The sequence below is a fragment of the Etheostoma cragini genome, chromosome 10 (genome assembly GCF_013103735.1).
Source record: "Etheostoma cragini isolate CJK2018 chromosome 10, CSU_Ecrag_1.0, whole genome shotgun sequence".
Lineage (NCBI taxonomy): Eukaryota > Metazoa > Chordata > Actinopteri > Perciformes > Percidae > Etheostoma > Etheostoma cragini.
In genome coordinates, this window is record NC_048416.1 from 5,159,656 (window position 1) to 5,177,290 (window position 17,635).

The window sequence follows — 17,635 nt, forward strand, 5'->3', positions numbered from 1 at the left end:
ACAACTTGGTCGTGACTCTTGGCATCACTTTTTGACGCTCTGGGTCGGGACATACGTTAGGTTTAGGAAAAGACTAGGTAGGGTTAAAAAACTTACATTTCAGTGACACACTGGACATGAACCCTGGTCTCCTGGGTGAAAGTCCTGTGTTGTTTGACCCATCCATAAAATTGAATTGAATTAAATGTAATATAATATGTGGTGGATAAGCTTGTTAAAAGTTGTAAGCGTAGTTGCTAATAGTAGCTGGTTAGTGGAGCAAATCTAATAGGTGATTCTTCTTCTTTGTAATTTCTTTTAAAGTTACAAAAGCCCTGGTAGGCAAGTGAGAAAAACAAAACAATTCTGGTGATCCATTTTTTAAGTCTGATGGTAATACTTTTCTCTTCTGTGGCACGGTCATTTTTTGTTACTTTTTGTTATCTGTGAAAACAGGTAAAGAGGTTTGGCAGGTGAAATTTTGTTGTTGTTGCAATACTCATTTCAACCACAAGAGGCTGAAGTGCACCACTAAGCTCAGGTCGATTGCTTTTAGTCCAATCAATAGTCGTGGCAAAATGTAGCTTTGTGAACAACTGTCTTTATTTTCTGAGCCCACTAGATGGCTCTCTATGTTTAAATAATAGTTAAAAGCACATTGAATTGCTGTTCTTTGAGCCATTTTCTTTGAACCAAGAGCGCCATCTATTGGGCTGCGAAAATAAAGAAAATGATTCCTGAACCTTCATTTGGCAATCACTTCACAACATTACAAAAGCTCCTACTAGCTCTCTTTAGTGATGATCTAAAAACATATCTTCACCCTACAACAGCAATTACGGCTACTTTTTGACATAAAGTCTCATAGTCAAATTAACTATCCTTCTCACCGTCACTCATAAATTAAATAATTTGGCCTAACACAGTGACTGTGTGGAATATGATGACAACAAACAATTCATGAGGATAGCCATGTGCGGATATCAACCTGTGGAATCTGAAGCTGAGCTATGAATCAAAACCCACGCCACAGGTGTCTATGTCTAACATCTTGCTTCCATAAATTATGAAGTGAAATGATGATGCGCCATATGATACCTGACTCGATACCTGTGCAGAATTGCATTTTATATTAGATAATTATAATGCTTCATACCTGTGTCACATCCTACCTTAATGTATACTGTTCCATCACTTGGAAGCAACAGGATGCTTACAAGTCAAACATTCAAACCCAATTACATAATGCGCACAAAATCAAGCACAAATATTTACATATGTCGTGAATCTTTTGAAAGACATTTGAATGAAACAAATCTGCCTGACCCATTGGGTATCCGTGAAAGGATATGATCTGCTTGGCATACAACTTGCTTTTGTGTGACAAGGCTAAAGCTACCATTAGCTCGTTGAAAGGCAAAAGACTGTTTCCAAACGCTAACCTAGCATGTAACATTCATTATTTTGTCTCCTCTACCTGCGTGTTGAGTTTATTGTGAGAAAGAGACTAGGTCTGGATGAGTGCATATCTTTCCTACTTCTAGAAGGGGTTGTGTTGTGTTAAAGTGACTCAACCAGGCGTTGTTTCAGTTCACATTTCGGAGCCCGGGGCCTGCTAGCCTTTGTTGAGACGGACAGCACTGTCTGAATGTGCTGCTCCAGCATCTCCGCTGTCGGGTTTCCACTTGTCTTCTCTTTTGTGTCGTAGTTCAGGTTTTAAAAAGGTGTGTTTTTACAAAAGTGCTGTTATGGGAAACAAGAAAACAGTCTTTCCTTCCAATAGTGTTTTCTGTGTGGAGCATGGCTTTCCAGAATTAATTTCAATCTAAATTGCAGCTTCCCCACCTGCCAGTTAGGCTGGGTTAGATCAGTGTCACACAACCACGCCCCCTCATGTGTCACACTTCAGTACTGACCCTAACTACATTCACTGAAAGACCTGTTGTAACAAGGATGTGGATAGGAATTAAAGAAGTTGTATTGTGTGGTGAATCTAAAAGCAAGTTACCAAACCTCACGTGGCACTCACACATGAGGTCTGTAATGAGCATGATTACTGAGATTACTTAGTTTAAGCTCTGCTGACAATATAGAATGTCCCTTCTAAACTCCTGTTGCGAACAATTATAAGGCAGACACACTTGACCTTTTTCATTTTCTCATTTCAAGCTGTATAGAGAATGTGTAGTTATTCTGGGCTGATACACTTCCACAATTGCTCTCTAGTCTGAACAGATTTTGTTATGGGAAAAGATTTTCAGTTTTTTCAATATTATCTAATGTCACTAGAAAATGCTTAAAATGTTTGGAAAGTTGGCATATTTTGGAAGATTAATGATTCTTTATAGTGTCCGTTTTTGTAAAGCAACAAGTCACATTAATTTATTTACCCTTCCTGAAGAGTTTGAGCTGCTTCTGCCCCAGGTCGTAAAAGAAACCAATGGTTTATGCACACGTCAGAGTGTAATAAATAAATTCAAAGTACACTTAAGACCTTTGGCAATGGCTCTATAATTAGTGTCTGGCACACAGGTTACACATTCATATGATTTTAAAGTGATTTCATGCTTTAAGCGTGGAGAATTGTAAGAAATTTCCCATTCCCCCACATGCGCCCACACACACACACACACCTAATTGGTTTAATTCCAAAGGCACCTGTCAGAATTAATGCATGTACGGGAATAATCTAAGAATTTTACATAAGAGCCTTATTCTGTAAGTGGATTGTTTTGTGTATGTGTGTATATGTGTGTGTGTTAACATGTGGATCGGTGTGTCTGGAGGTGGTACTTGGTTGGAATACATCTCTATCAGTGTTTAGCCCCATAACAAATGGGATTTGGCAAATCTGAAGGTCAAATCAAATAGCAAACAGTGCCTCTCAGCTCTCCCTCCTCCCATGAATCCTTAACAAGCCTCTCCCGGTACAATAACCAAGCCCAGTTTTGGGAAGGGAGCCTGTTTCTCATCTTGTGGCATCTCTCTAATAATGCAATCTATTCGCCATCATAAATAATGTAGGCGGAAGACTTATGATTTCCAGTTTTGCAGCACCGACCTGATTTCAATGCCATTCCTTAGCTGAATAAAGAGATGATATTTAATCATTTATATTTTTTTTTTTGAGGGATAACATTTCATATTTCTGCCATTGAGGTGCTTTTGTCTGAGAGCCACCTCTGCAGCGTTAGGGTAATAACAGCTTGACTTTGTTTTTGTCATGCCCATGTATTTGTGAAACTTTACAATGTTTTATCAAAGGATTGGGCTCTTTCCAGGATCATCAAACTTATTTTGCATGTGGGCAACAAAGCCTGCATTCAGTGGACAGATGGTAGAACATAAAAGGGTATCGGTACCAGAAATACGGCCAGAAGTACCAGAAATACGGCTAAGAAATCAGATTAATTGACTGCAGAAGATTCTTTTTTTGGGGGTGTATTTTAATCTTTGACAGGACAGCTGAATATACAAAAGGGGGAATGCCATGTAGCAAAGGGCTGCAGGTCGGAGTCAAACCCTGGCCCGATGCGTCAAGGAGTAAATCTGTCAATGGGCGGCTGCTCTACCAACTGAGCTACCTGGCCGCTCGCTTAACCAGATGCTACCATGCTTTTGTTAACACCTAACCTCAACCCCAAATTGGAATCAAGGGGGATAAAATCTGATACAAATTCATGCAAAAGTAAATGTGGGAACTTTGGGCCTAATTTTGAAAAAACATCTTAGGCTACGCTTACACCGAAACGATCTGAAGAGAAAATGCAACATTGGCGTTTTGTTTTCACTTTTTATTCTGTGTTTAGACGCAAGTTTTTTGGGGGGGTGAATATGCGTACATATGGCAACGCAAAAGTGTGTGATATTTGATGTAGCATGCACTCCAGACGGCTAGGTGGCACTGTGAAGCATTGACAAGTTTTTACGCCTGTGTACAACCTTACTTCTACTTCTCTCCGTAGCAAACCGAAATCAAAACACAGCATGGTGAAGTGAACAACAAAGGCTGACAATTTTGTATGGACAGATGAGGAAGTGGAGTCATTGCTCCACACAACCTTAAATTGCAAAGCCACAAAGGCACAACAGGGTGTGGAGTGGGAGTCCTGCCAGTCAAAATATAAAGACATATGGACAAAATTTCTTCAGTAGTACCTTGAACCTTGATGGATGTCAAAGGCACATCTGTTAAAGATTTGTTAAAGTCAGATATCATCAAAGCTACAAGTATAGGCAGGCTGTGTATACCTAACAGCGAAGTGGCCATGGACGAGTAATCACTCTATATTTTGATATAATTCAATTCAATTCAATTCAATTTTATTTATAGTATCAATTCATAACAAGAGTTATCTCAAGGCACTATACAGATAGACCACACTCCAGATATATATATGTAATGAATTATGGGGTTTGGGGTTGGGTCGGGAGGATAACAACACCATGGACACTGAGTGAGTCATCATATCGCCTAAACTGCCCAACACAGAATAATCAATTGCCAACTCCCATACCTCAGCCCTGAAGCGGAAAAATCTACTTCAGGTATGTTTACTGTATGTTCATTAAGCCTACAATTACCATGCCTAATGATGTAGTCTACGTAATACGCAGCTATATATACACACTAAGCTACAGGATTTTAATAAACCCTCTTACAAATGTCCAATACCATGTAACAACATACTTTTTTCATCTGTGTTTTTTTTCTTCATCACATAAGCTAAATAAAGAGCTATTTTCTCCATAATTAAAGATAAAAAACTCCATTAAATTAAATAAACATAAAATTGTGTCAGAATGCAGGAAATGTCTTTTTATATAAATTTGTATATATATATATATATGCCCATACATATACAGTACATTATACCCACTGCATACATTAGACTACACCACTGGCCATGCTTTACAATTTATCATTGTCAATACTAAACATATCATTATCTTCTTTTCAAGCCAAGGCTCGATGTCCATAGAGGTGAAAGGCTCCAGAAGAAACTTTGAGTGGATCCAATGCAGACCGTCCTCGACATAAAGAGGAGGATTGGAGATTTATTGGAGAAGGCTGAAAGGAGCAACAGGAATAGGCAAACAAAATTGCAGAGGCTCAAATTAGAATAAACCATAGTTTTGATGTCCTTGTGAGACATGTGACATCTCAAGCACAAGCACACCATGCCCCACCTGACCGCTACAACACAGCTTAGCCCATGACCCCCGCACATTTGCACAAACCACCACGCCATGGCCCCTGCCAATTTGTACACACCACCACCCCATGGGCCCTGCACATTCATACACAGCACAGCCGATGGACCCTGCACCTCCATCCTCCTACAGACAATTACTGCCGGGGGAACTCTCCGATGACTAAGAATCTGAACTTTTTAGGAAAACTTTGAGTTCATAGACAAAATTATATTACGTTTGTTTACATTTTGTTATACTTTTTTTGTGCAGTACTACTGTTTGAGCACTTGAGTTCCTTACTTCTCAACCACTGAGCAGAGGCCCACAAGTTTAGTAAATGTCAGGATAACTGTACAAAACCAATTCATGTTTACAGTATCATCAGAGACGTTACTTCTGTTAACCATAATGTGTTGCAAGTATGGAGTAAAAAAAAGAGACCCCATGCTTTAGTTAGTATGACACTTTTATTATTTATTGCATTGTTTTTTTATTGTCTATTGATATAAAAACTAAGTAAAAACAAGTTAGCAGCTTGAACAAGCAGATGTTGTGATCAAGTGGACTAATAACTGAAGGAATACAAGTGGCTTGTTAGTTGAATCAAAAACTAATTTGAACAATGCTGTGCTGTATGGGAATACACAGTAGGTATACTGAGCTGTATAACGTACGGAGTCCTTATGGATCCATTACTCACCTTGGTGTAGAGAATGTACAGCCAGCAGTCAGCTACCTCTGTCACTGTCCATGGGCCATTAAGGGTCAAGGTATTGGTATTTGTTGAAGGTTCTAACTCTTTTTCCACTTCCTCATTACAATTTGCCAGACAGCTGTTTGTCTGGGTGGGAGGCTGCAGATCCCTGTCACGCTCTATGGCTTCCTGCTCAACATGGTGATCCACAGTGTCGTTACAGGCCTCATAGTAGTTGTGGAAGACAAAGCAAGCGTAAATAACACTTCAGGTCAAGGAGATTTATGTCCACGGGCCGCCTCAGGGCTGCCAACTTAATGCGACAAGACAATCATTGGACACACAGAAGTTTTCACGTCATACAAAAGGTACAAAATATTTTTACAATTTCACCAATCAAGCATTCTTGTTTAAACAGGGCCTTAGAAATGTGTGAACTGTGGGAACATAGGGCCTAATTTTGACCAAAATCTTAGAAATGTAGTAACAAAAGAAAAGAGTATTAGGCATTTAATCTTGTGAAATCTACTTTGCCCACTGTTTAATCTTGCAGCCTAGGTTAGCAAAAATTGAGCAACTAGGCCTCTAACTCAACTCATAATTACGAGGCAATTTGTCATTATTACGAGATCCTGATCTTGCTTCAGTATAAAGTGCTCAGAAAAATTGAAAGTTTTTAGACATCTACAAATCTTTAGCAACTGGGCAGACCCCATCTGCTGACTCTTTTGTCAGCTGCCATCGCCAAAGGTCAAGAATAAACTATCATGTTCAAATTTCTCACATACCCCAGTATATGCCCAGCAGATGCTGGAAGTGGACTGTCCGGCAGGATAGGTGGGCCTCAGGGGACCACTTCCGTTATTGATTGTTTCATACACACACATACACCAAATTATTCGACTTTCTCTACTTTCAATCTTTCAGTGATGGTGCTTTGCATTTAAATAAGGTGCCAGAGTGCATTAAAAGCATCATTTGGGGTCCGACCCAAATGTTTTTGTCATGTTTACGTGTATTGCTCTGCCACTCCAAAATCACGTCCACATCAGGGCTGTCAACTCGCACGCATTGGCCTTGAGACATACGCATGTGACTGGTTTCACACGCTCACATGCCAAACCCCCGATTTCTCACGCTGAAGTGTCAACCCGGTCGGTCAATTTTCTGAAAGATGAGTTTATCTGTAGATCTACCTGTTAGCCACTTATGATCAACTAGTTGTGCTTTCAGAGACTGTGCGGGGGTTCAAGAGCGCTCCCTGTGGAATGTCCGTCGCTTCGTTTCCACTCTATCTGTAAAGATAGAGGTGAGTAGCGCGGCTGGTAAGCGTGACAGCTTCAGTTCATTTTAGTGGACTTGCTCTGCATTGGGCAGTGACGCGTTGCATTTGTGCGTAGACCTCTGATGAAGAGCAGCTTATAGCCGCCTCTAAACTCTGTCAAAGCCCAGAGACCCAAATGGGCCTCTGTGTCAGTGCGACAGTCTCAATAAGATACTACCATATCAGCGGAGAAATAACATGCACAGCAGACTATCTTACAACTCTCCAAATCTCTGACAAAAGAGATGGGAGGAGTTATATTTTGAATGTGCACAAAGTTGTAAACATGAGCAGAAATCTGATGAAACACATTTGAGCTGTACTATACTGTATATACGTGCAACGTTGGGCCGCTATTGTGCTTCTCTAACCTCGGTGCATCTCTGAATGTAACTGTAAATAATTAATTCTATATTTTATAAAATATATAAATAGTCTTTTATTTTCCCAAAAAAGTAAATACAGTAAGTGGGGCACGGAGGATATGGGCCAAACATTACTGAGCCATGGCACAAAGGTTAAAGGATTAGAATTTATGTAAATCAATGGTTCTCATTCTTTAGAATTTCAGTGGTCTTAACTTTGGGTACCTGGTCCCTACACCAGGGAGCCCTGGACCTGTTCACCACAGACCCAAATCTGCTCAGATGTTGCTGATATAGGCTACTGTATCTTCATGTGGCTCATTATGTTTGGCACATTGTCTGGGTCAGTTCTTATATCATAAGAAGGTAATACAACGTGTAATCAAGTGATGACTTGATTAACAACATTAATGTAAATGCTAAATGCCCTAATACCTGTTTATACTACAACGATGCAAAGGCTATTAACCCTACAGTTTTTCACATATCATGTAAGACTTGATTTCTCAATTTTTTTACACAAAACTCTCCAGAAAGTGCCATGTAATGGTTTATTTAAAAAAAAAAAAATGCCCTAGGGAGAGCCCCTCATCCCCCCCACACATAACAAATCCCAATTTAAACCCTGAAGGATAATAATGCTGAAAGAACCAGAGAAATTGCTTTGTACGCTGCAAAATATGGGTTGCCCCCCCCCTCAAATCTCACTCAAAGGTTTTTGGAAAAGTTGGCAGCTCTGCCACATAGTTTTTCATTTCGAGGCTGCAGGTCAGGTGGGCAGCATTTCCACTGACTTTCTAAATAGATAACTGTTAATGACTAACTTCACTGGTGTGAAGTTTTCAGATCAGTAAAAATTCAGCCTTCCTAAGCTGCACATGGGGAAGTTAGCCTTCAGGGCTTTCTGTGAGAAAGGGTTTATCTTAACCCAAACCAATGATATTTACCTTAACTTGGCACTGACTAACTTAACTTAAGGTTTTGCCTAAACCTAAGGAGATTACTGTTGTAAAACCCTGAGGACTAACGTCTCCCAAATTCCCAATTTAGTGGTCTTGTTAGCCAAGGCATGCTAGTGTGACCTACACATAAACTGTTAGACTTTTGTGTATCCACAGGGACTCTTTTGTTATTGCACACAGTCAAGCCTGGGCAGCCCTTTTGCCGCCCTACATGTTACTGTATACCCAGTTCAATATGCAACTTAATTTTATACAATATGCGTATCAGGGGATCCCTGCTCCGTCTCTCTCAGTTAAGGGGCCCTTGGCCTAAAACATTTGTTGGGCAAACCTTACCTTTATCTTAACTGCCTAGGAGGATAAAAGCACTTTGTATATTTTCCACCACACATAATCAGACCAAGGACATGTTTGAATTTGCATCTATTATCTAACCACAGTGGCTTTAGCCTTGTTAGCAATATTGATCATTTTCCATTCTTGCACTTCATGTAGTGGCTCTGACTAAGAGTGCCAGCTAAATGGCTGCAAAATTGATATGCAAGGCATCTGCTGTTGAGGTTTTGACACTGAAAACCCTTATAGTTACCACCAATCGTCTCTGGCTTGCTAACTTCATAATTTTGTAAAATCTGTGATTAAATCTATTTCTGATACTATTTCAAAACAAAATTTGTACCAAGCCACATCATAATTTAATCAAAATCATAGCCTTGTTTGGTTTTATGTTGTATTTGGCGACCTGCTGCACATCATCTTCTGTCAAATGGTTGCTGGCAATGACTCCCTCATATTTATTCAGTAGCCACCAACCACAGAGAATATTTTCTATTTGCTGCCAGGAAACAGAGATATGACGCTCTGTATCTTCTCTAACAAGCATAGCTACAGAGGAAGCATGTACGGAAGGCAGGTGAAGTAATTATGTTATAGGGAACTGGACGCTGAATCTGTCTAAATTATGTCAACATGGCATATTAATGAACTGGCCCGGGCTTTGGACTACAGCTAAGAGCCTTAAAGAACAGATGGAGGAAAGATAAATCTAGTTTTGGAAGAGAAATATGAAAATATCTGCAGTCTGAAAGAGGATTGGATGAGTACCAATAGTACTTATTTTCCTGTTTGTAGACTTAATGCAATGCTCAGCTGCACACCCCTTTAAACTTTAAACAGTGAATTGTTTCTGATTTAATTACCTTTTATCTTTTTATCATGTCATTTCCAATGTGAATGTAGAACTGTCTTGACTAACATTTTTGTCGATGTCTACTTCTACAACACTTGGCGTCCCAATGGGGATCATCAAAATTTCATCTAGAGCATAGTCTTTATCGTCTCTTCTTCAATCTTTTCGTACCAGATTCTTGTTTTTATGTTTCTTTCATCCCAAGCAGAGCCAAAGAAATGAAACGTGTCATGGGAAGCTTCTGATTAAAAGACTAAGTAGAAAGTAAATAAGTAAGTTATAAGTTTATAAAGTGCTCTTTATTGACATAAGTCAAAAAGTGCTTTACAAAGGCATAACACAAGATATGAGACGAAAGCAACAGTGAGAATCATCCGCATCAGAGGATATTAAAAGATTGTAAGAGAGCAGTTTCAGAGGGCCGTTTCCAAAACCCTGAATGAAACATGTCCGTATTGACACAGAAAGTAATATGGCGTCCGGCTGGGAACAAACAGTTGTGTATTACAGTTAAACAGTAAGAATTTTCAAAAACAATCAAGGCAAGGGTTAGGCAATACAATAACAGAATCTTGTTTTTTTTAAATATTTGATTAGCACTGGCTAGTATTACAGTTTAGTCTGAGTTTCCGCAAACAAGTCAGCTCAGCTTTCACCACACTGTAGCCAAAAATGTGAGATAGCTGTTCAAATGAATTTACAAATTAAAGAGAGACAAGCCTGGACTGTGTTTCTACAGAATCCCATCTCAGATCAAAAACCGAGATAGGGGGATATTATGGATTTGTGGATTTGTGCAATTAGACATCCCGCACTAGCCTTGCACTGACACTGAAACTTACCACCAATGCAACCAATGACTGTGGTCAAGCTAGCCGTATCTCCCATCTCCATTTTCAAACCAGCTCATTTTTATTTAAATAATTTTCCAGACAATTGCTTGACAAGCAGCGTTACTATGTCTGCTCTGCTCCTTGACACTTCTCTCCTTGTCTCTCAATGTCTGCGAACAGAAGCAGGTGAAACAATGACATGGCAAATTTTCATGCGTCAGAGCCGTTTGATTTTTCCTGGCCGTCAACGTGGCAGGTCTGCAAGCAACGTTTTTCTCGTTATTGGCTTGCTATGAAGCTCCGCAAAGAAGATGATGAAATCAAAGTCAACACAGCTTTATGCCATGGGTAAGGAAGCAGAACCTAGATTAATGAACAGATAAGAGATCGGATTGTCATTCGAATTTTGGATGTTGAGGTTTCTCAGAAACTGCATAAGGAAACAGATTTAATGATGGAAAAAGCCATCAATGTGGCCCGGCAGTCAGAGCTCATCTAAGCACAGAGTGCCGCAACAAGATCCACACATAAGCTGAAACACTCCAAACCTTTTGAGAGAAAGCATTTTAACACAAAAGCTATGTATTTAAAAACTGTATCAAAACCAGTTCAAGGAGATATCTGTTCGAGGAGTGGAAAAATGCATGAGTCCTGCATTTGGAAAACGCTGCTACAATTGTGATAAAACCGGGCATTTCGGAATCGTCTGTAAAAGTAAAGCTGTTAGGGCAGTGAAAACGATGGACAGTGATAGCGATGAGGGTAGCACCTGGTTGCTGAAGCTTTAGACCTAGATGAGGATAAGTGGGTTTCAGACCTGCAAATGAATGGCACCACTCTGCAATTTCAGATTAGCACAGGGGCCGACATAACAGTGATGTCTGAAGAGACATGTCTCAGCCTACCCCAGTGGAGGGAAGGAAAATTCCAGAAAGTCTGCAAGAGACATGGTGAGAAGTACAGAAGTACGGTTTATGTATTCGTATCGAACCGAAATGGTGTCAGGGTTGGCTGCATGAATTTAAGGAGAATACATGTTATCAAATAAATAAAACCTTTAAGCAAATGAATGAATGTAATGCAGAACTAATTTAACGTGGAACCACTGTTATGCGGGTTTATTCATGGACACCTAATCCTAATGGATGCATGCAGTATAAAATGACGAGTATGGCAAGTGGTGGAAAAGTTAGAGGACCCGCTGACCTCTTTAAGATCTCGAGTTTGGGAAAACCTTTGTTTCCCAGTCAGTTACAATAGTGTAGGCAAGAGAGTGGTGGATAAGACTGCTGTTGTAGATTAGCGTTACATTTCCAGCGTCGCGGCTCCAAAAGCCGTAACGTTAGTTGGGACGGATGCCTTGTTTCTTCAGGATAACTATATTAGCTTTAACCAGGTAGGGATAATTTTGCATTAATCAGGTATTTTAGTTTGTCTTTGCAGGGAACAGATTTTAGGTAATTTTCAGTTTTATACTGTAGCTTTTTTTTTTTACAAGTTCCAGATGGAGTCTGGAGATGATGTTGGATACTTATTTTTTACTGGTTACATCTTACTTTACACAATTTAGGCTGTCATCGGTGGTACAGCCAGAGACAGACAATTAAAAAATTGCCGTCTATATTTTGTTTTGCTTTTCCCTCCCTTGTCCCGAACCGAAATGTCTGAACCATGACTTATGTGTACCGTTCCAACCCTATTTACCATAGCTCATTTAGACATACTACTACCCCATGTGTTGGCATGTGTGTCCCGTACAGCCGTCCACCCAGTATGACAGTTAAAATATATCTTTAACACTAAAAATACATATTGAAATCTCAAATTTTGACAAAAAAAAAATCTGACATTCATAATGCAATGACTTCTCAATGTCATTTTACAGCCTTTTGAAGCTGTCGAATAATTTGATGAGTTTATTAAAAGAGCACAACACAGACAACATCGGTATGCATGTATGCATAAAACTTCAGTGTTTGGATATTGTACAGAATGTGATTTAATTCATATCTTTATTGACACACAAACACTGGATGCTTACAGCTTTAGTGTCGACAGCATAGTTTGAATACAGAAGGTGTGGTCTAGTCTATCTCTACTCCCAGGTGGAGCGTAAACACACGCACACTTACATAGACACAGAACGGTGCACTTAAGCAATTACATGTAATAGCCCACTTGTAACTATTTTTTGCATGGATACTATCCAACTAACTTGTCTGTTCCCTTTCGAAACCCAATTGAGATCAGAAAAAAAAAATGAATATATAAAAGATGTTTCTCCAGCCTTTTAAGCCTGTGAGTGGGGCAGTTCATATTGAGCATGGAGCATATTGACACAATGCAAACCAACTTGTGATGGCAACTGAAGCTTACAAGCTAATCACAGACAGTGTATAAAAAACACAAACATTCCGTTACATACATACTTTTTCTCTGATCAGTGTTACAATTGTTTGCATTACAACATGACACTGTTACTACTGTCACCATCTGGTCCCTGGGAGCCACTGTCTTGTCCTTGCCAAGAGAACAGGTGCCCCTGGACTTTGAGAAAATGACAACATTGACGCTTTATTGTGACTATAGAGATTAATCTCATTTTACAATGTATTACAAGAGCTGCTGTAGAAAGCTTTTTGGGCGGTCATTTTCCTGTGCTGATGCTGTGAGTACTGTAAAACTAATTCTACTTGCAAGTAAACCTAACTTCATCATAACTTCAGTGGTTCCTGGCTATTCTTGATAGTGAAATTAATCTAACAAACACTCTTCTTTACATCTAAACTGATTGATGCTGACATGTGTAGCTATGTGTTTAAAGTTTTTTCCCAAAGTATTTCAATTGATGTTATGGTTTCGGTATTCTGCTTTGTTTTCTGTTCTATTCTGATTGCATATTTTGTTTTTATGTCTCGTCTCATTGTGATTGTGTACTTTTCGGTCTTGTTTTGTGTTATGTTCTGTTTCTTGATTTATTGTGATAGTCTGGTTTTCTGCGCTGTCTTGTCTAGTTTTACTTCCTGTTTATCTGCCCTTGTGGTTGCTTGATGCTTCTCACCTGTTTCCCAGCCCTTGTGTCACCTGCCTCTTGTTTCCTCGTTACCCTCTGGATGGTGTTGGTGTTCCCCTTGTCATCCTTGTGCATCAGCGTGCTGTGTGTTTCCCTGCCTGTTTTCAGTGTATTACCTCGGTTCCAGGTCATCTTTGTTTTCTTTGTTTTTTTTGGAGATTACATTACCTGCTTTTTGTGGATACTTTCTGTTTTACGGACTTTTCTCCAACTAAACATTCAAGTTTACCACATCTCCTGGCCTTCTGTGCATTTGGGTCCAACCTTCTTCCACCCGCACTATAACTGACAAGCCAACTGCCTATCCTTAAAATGGATGTGAACAGTTCACTTTCCTAACTGGGGTTGTTTGTTTTGTCACTGGTTGAAGCCATAGTGAAGACCAAGACATTTCTCCATGTTTTTGCATTAAATCTATCTCGTCCTTCTATGTCTCAAGCAAAATAAGCATACGTTGTTGGTCTTCCATTTGGTGCTGGGCAGGTTATGTACAACAGCATTATCAGAGTACATTCACCTACAACTAAAGTGCATTTTCAGCTATGTTAGGTTAAAGTAAGGGTGACATCTTGCCACCAGTCCAGGGACAGCAGATGTAAAATTGCCTCCAGCTAAATCTGGCCAGTTTACATTTATTTATGTATTATTCGTTTGCATTGTGCCTGATAAATTAACCTAAAAAATAAAATAAATGTCCACATAAATACTGTTACACCCATTTTTGACAGAACACAAACACACTTTCGGGCAAATACACTTTAAATTATAAATAAGACATTTTAATTAGATTTTAATATATTTCTCAAAACATTCATTTCAGCATTAGAAGTGCTAATGGGTATTTATAATTTTTTTGAAACTCAAAATGTTGTTCCTTCGGGGGGAGCTCAAGTCTCTTATGAGGAAGCTAAGCCCCCCCGGCTCCATTGTTATTTGAACACTGACCCGCAGTAATTACATTGCACAAGAGATAGTGAGGATTTATTTTTTAAATATTTCCACTTATACTAATTTTGAGGTTATTATTTATTGTGAGGTATTATCAAATTGTTGGCAAGCATTATGCAACATTACCACATGAATTACACAGACCTGTGAAAGCACTTCCACTGAAAAGGAAGCATTAGTCTTCACAATACTATTCCAGGTAGTGGTAAAAGGGTTTTAATGGGATTTGCAGTGTCGGCAGCAAGCATTAAACATTAGCGGAGACTTAAGTTAAAGTCACACACAGCTGTATGTATGCCTGGCTATAAATAAATAACTATCTTAAAATGCTTCCACGGGTAGTGCACTGTACATGTAATTACTCCATATCAGCCAGTATTGCCAGAAATAGAATTGAAGAAGACACACACACACACACACACACACACTTGGGCCGAATTACACCGTACTGTATATCTGTACCATCTTCCCTGGAGTCAAACTTTAAGAAAGAAAAATGCTCACATGCTTAATTAACCTCTACATGTTGCTGTAGTGTGTGTGCGTATGAACGAATGAATGTGTGTCATTATCACACAAACATTTTAATGTGCCAGGATGACCCTAACGTGGTAAATGGGAGCACTTTCTCCATAACAGATGGCTATGGTTATATATGGAAGACTTTGGCTCCCCCAGTGTAGATGCTGTGGCTCGCTGAGTGTCACGGGTCGTGAGGCTGAAAGGCAACATGGATTTAAAAGCCAAACGAGTTTGACCTGGGAGTAGGGACAGGGAAGGAAAATACACATACCTAAGCAAGAATATGGTCACACAAACATAAGCTGCATACATCCTATCAAAGTTGTCAAAGTTGCAATCGCATAAACAAAGGTTAGAGAGTTTAATAGCATTGAAACAGCAGATATACCAATGTTAGGAGGTTAAACCACAATACTCAAGCAGAAATTACTTTGTTCTTGCCTTCAGCTCTGATGTGTGTGTATGTGCAGACCCAGGGATGGAGGCAGAGAAAAGCAATAATGTCTGAGAAAGAGAGATTTTATTGTTTGCCATAAAAAGTGTTTAAATCAATGCTGTACATATACAAGGTAAAGTTTGCTTTCATTATTGGGCCTCCCCGTAATGAATTCAGCCATTGTAGTGTTTGAGTGTTGTAGATCATTGCTGTCTACTGACATTAAACAAGTAATTTTTATTTGATTAACTCTAAATGCTCTATATTTGCAAAAAGAACATGTCTGAGTTTAAGATGTGTTGAGCAGTATTTCTCAGTAGAAAAGCAAAACAAAGACCCAAATTAAATTGTGGCATCTGATGTATATCCTTATACCCAACAATAACAACAGAATAGGCTAGACATCATTTATATGTATTTGTTGGAGAATACCTGCAACAGTTGCATGTTGCAAGCGGTCACAGTTTTAAATGTGTGGTTAACGTTGTGAACTTCAAAAAAATACTTAGGTCAATAATAAGATCATGGTTTGGGTAAAAATAAATACGTTGTTTCAATTAAGTTACATACATAAGTTAAGTATGTTTTGTGTGTGATGTACTTTACTTATGTAAGTAAATTAATATAAGTCAAGTTGTGGTTTCGCATGAGAAACGGAGAGCAGGCTCCTAGGTGGATATCCTGTGTTTGTTTGACTCATCCATCCACCCTGACCTCCTCCTGTCACGATTGCAGAACAGGAAGCAGGAGAAGAAAAGGCAGACAAAGAATCAATGCAGTCAAATTATTTTATAACCAAAGGCTACAGAGTCCAATAACAGACAGGAAACAATTAAAACTTAGCAAAGGTGCCAAGTTAAAAACAAGACCAGGGACCAGGGTCACTGAATACAAGGACGCTTTGGAAAAAAGGCTGGAAAACTTGACAATGGGAAGATGAAAAACTGACACCAAACAAAGGGAGCACACAGACTAAATACACAAGGAAACAAAAGGGTTGTAACGAGAGATAGGTGACATGAGGGCTGATGAACATGTAAAACACATCGGGGCAAGGCAATTAGAAATACTTTATTGATCCCCAAAGGGAAATTCTGTGTTGCAGTTGCACAAATAGTATAAATATTAAGTAGAAATATAAATAAATAAATATAAGGAGTGTGGATATGTACGGTATTTTCATAGTTAAAGGAATGTTAAAGAGAGAGAGAGAGAGAAACAAAGAGAGAGAGAGGGGGCGGGGGTGTCGGAATGTGTTTGTGTGTGGATCTTAATTTGTAATATTATTTATTTATACCACAACTCCCTTTTATCTATTTTTTTTATAAAACACAGCAAGAAAGTTTCAGACACTCCAAAAAACTGGTTAGAGCGAGCAGGCAGTTTAAAAAAAAACTCAGACGGCAGAGATGCAACGTGAGTCGCATTCTACCAAGCACTATGTCTGAACGAACCCCACGGTTACAAGAAGTCTCCTGGTTGCTGGGTACTAGTTCAAACCGAAGTATAAAACAAACCTGAAGCTGAAGAAAGAGAGGGAGAGACCTGTTCACTTAACCGTGTTCTGTGTGCGAGTGAGAGGCACACAGCAACAGAAGGAATCTGTGTGTGTGTAGGGAGGGGCGCTGGGATTAGCCTATCACAGAATAGTGCAGGGGAGGGGCGCTGTGACTAGCGCTGTGACTAGCCTATCACGGAACGCAGACACTGCCAGTGAGGAGATTTATCCAATCTGAGTCCAGATTTTGACTCGCATTACTCGTTTAGTACTTGTACTCGGCAAAAATACTTTATCCGTGCCGGATACTCGTTTCATCCGAGTACTCGGCTCATCCTTAACAATAACAGTGGATTAACGTTATGGCACAAATTCCTCAGCCTGCTGCCCCAGAATGCAACTGTAAACAGGATATCACTGGTCACCACAGACTCAAAAAACATCCTCAGCATTGTCCTGCAGAAGTTGAAGGACCTCAGCCTCCTCAGTAAATGGGCTTTCCTTAGATACTCAACCAGCTCCTTAGTCTTTGTCACGTTGAGCTATAGATGGTTCTGCTCACTCCATGTGACAAAGTTCCCCACCACAGCTCTGTACTCAGCTTCGTCCCCCTCGC

At 39.5% G+C, this 17,635-nt stretch overlaps 1 long non-coding RNA gene across 1 annotated transcript; it reads right to left on the reverse strand.

Moving 5' to 3' along the window:
* Nucleotides 1–3,639: 3,639 nt before the first annotated feature.
* Nucleotides 3,640–6,321, reverse strand: LOC117951387. The gene is made up of 3 exons (XR_004658153.1): nucleotides 6,308–6,321; nucleotides 3,909–3,910; nucleotides 3,640–3,712 (listed from the first exon to the last, which is right to left on the reverse strand). It is a non-coding gene; the product is annotated as an uncharacterized LOC117951387 (long non-coding RNA).
* Between the last annotated feature and the right edge of the window lie 11,314 nt (nucleotides 6,322–17,635).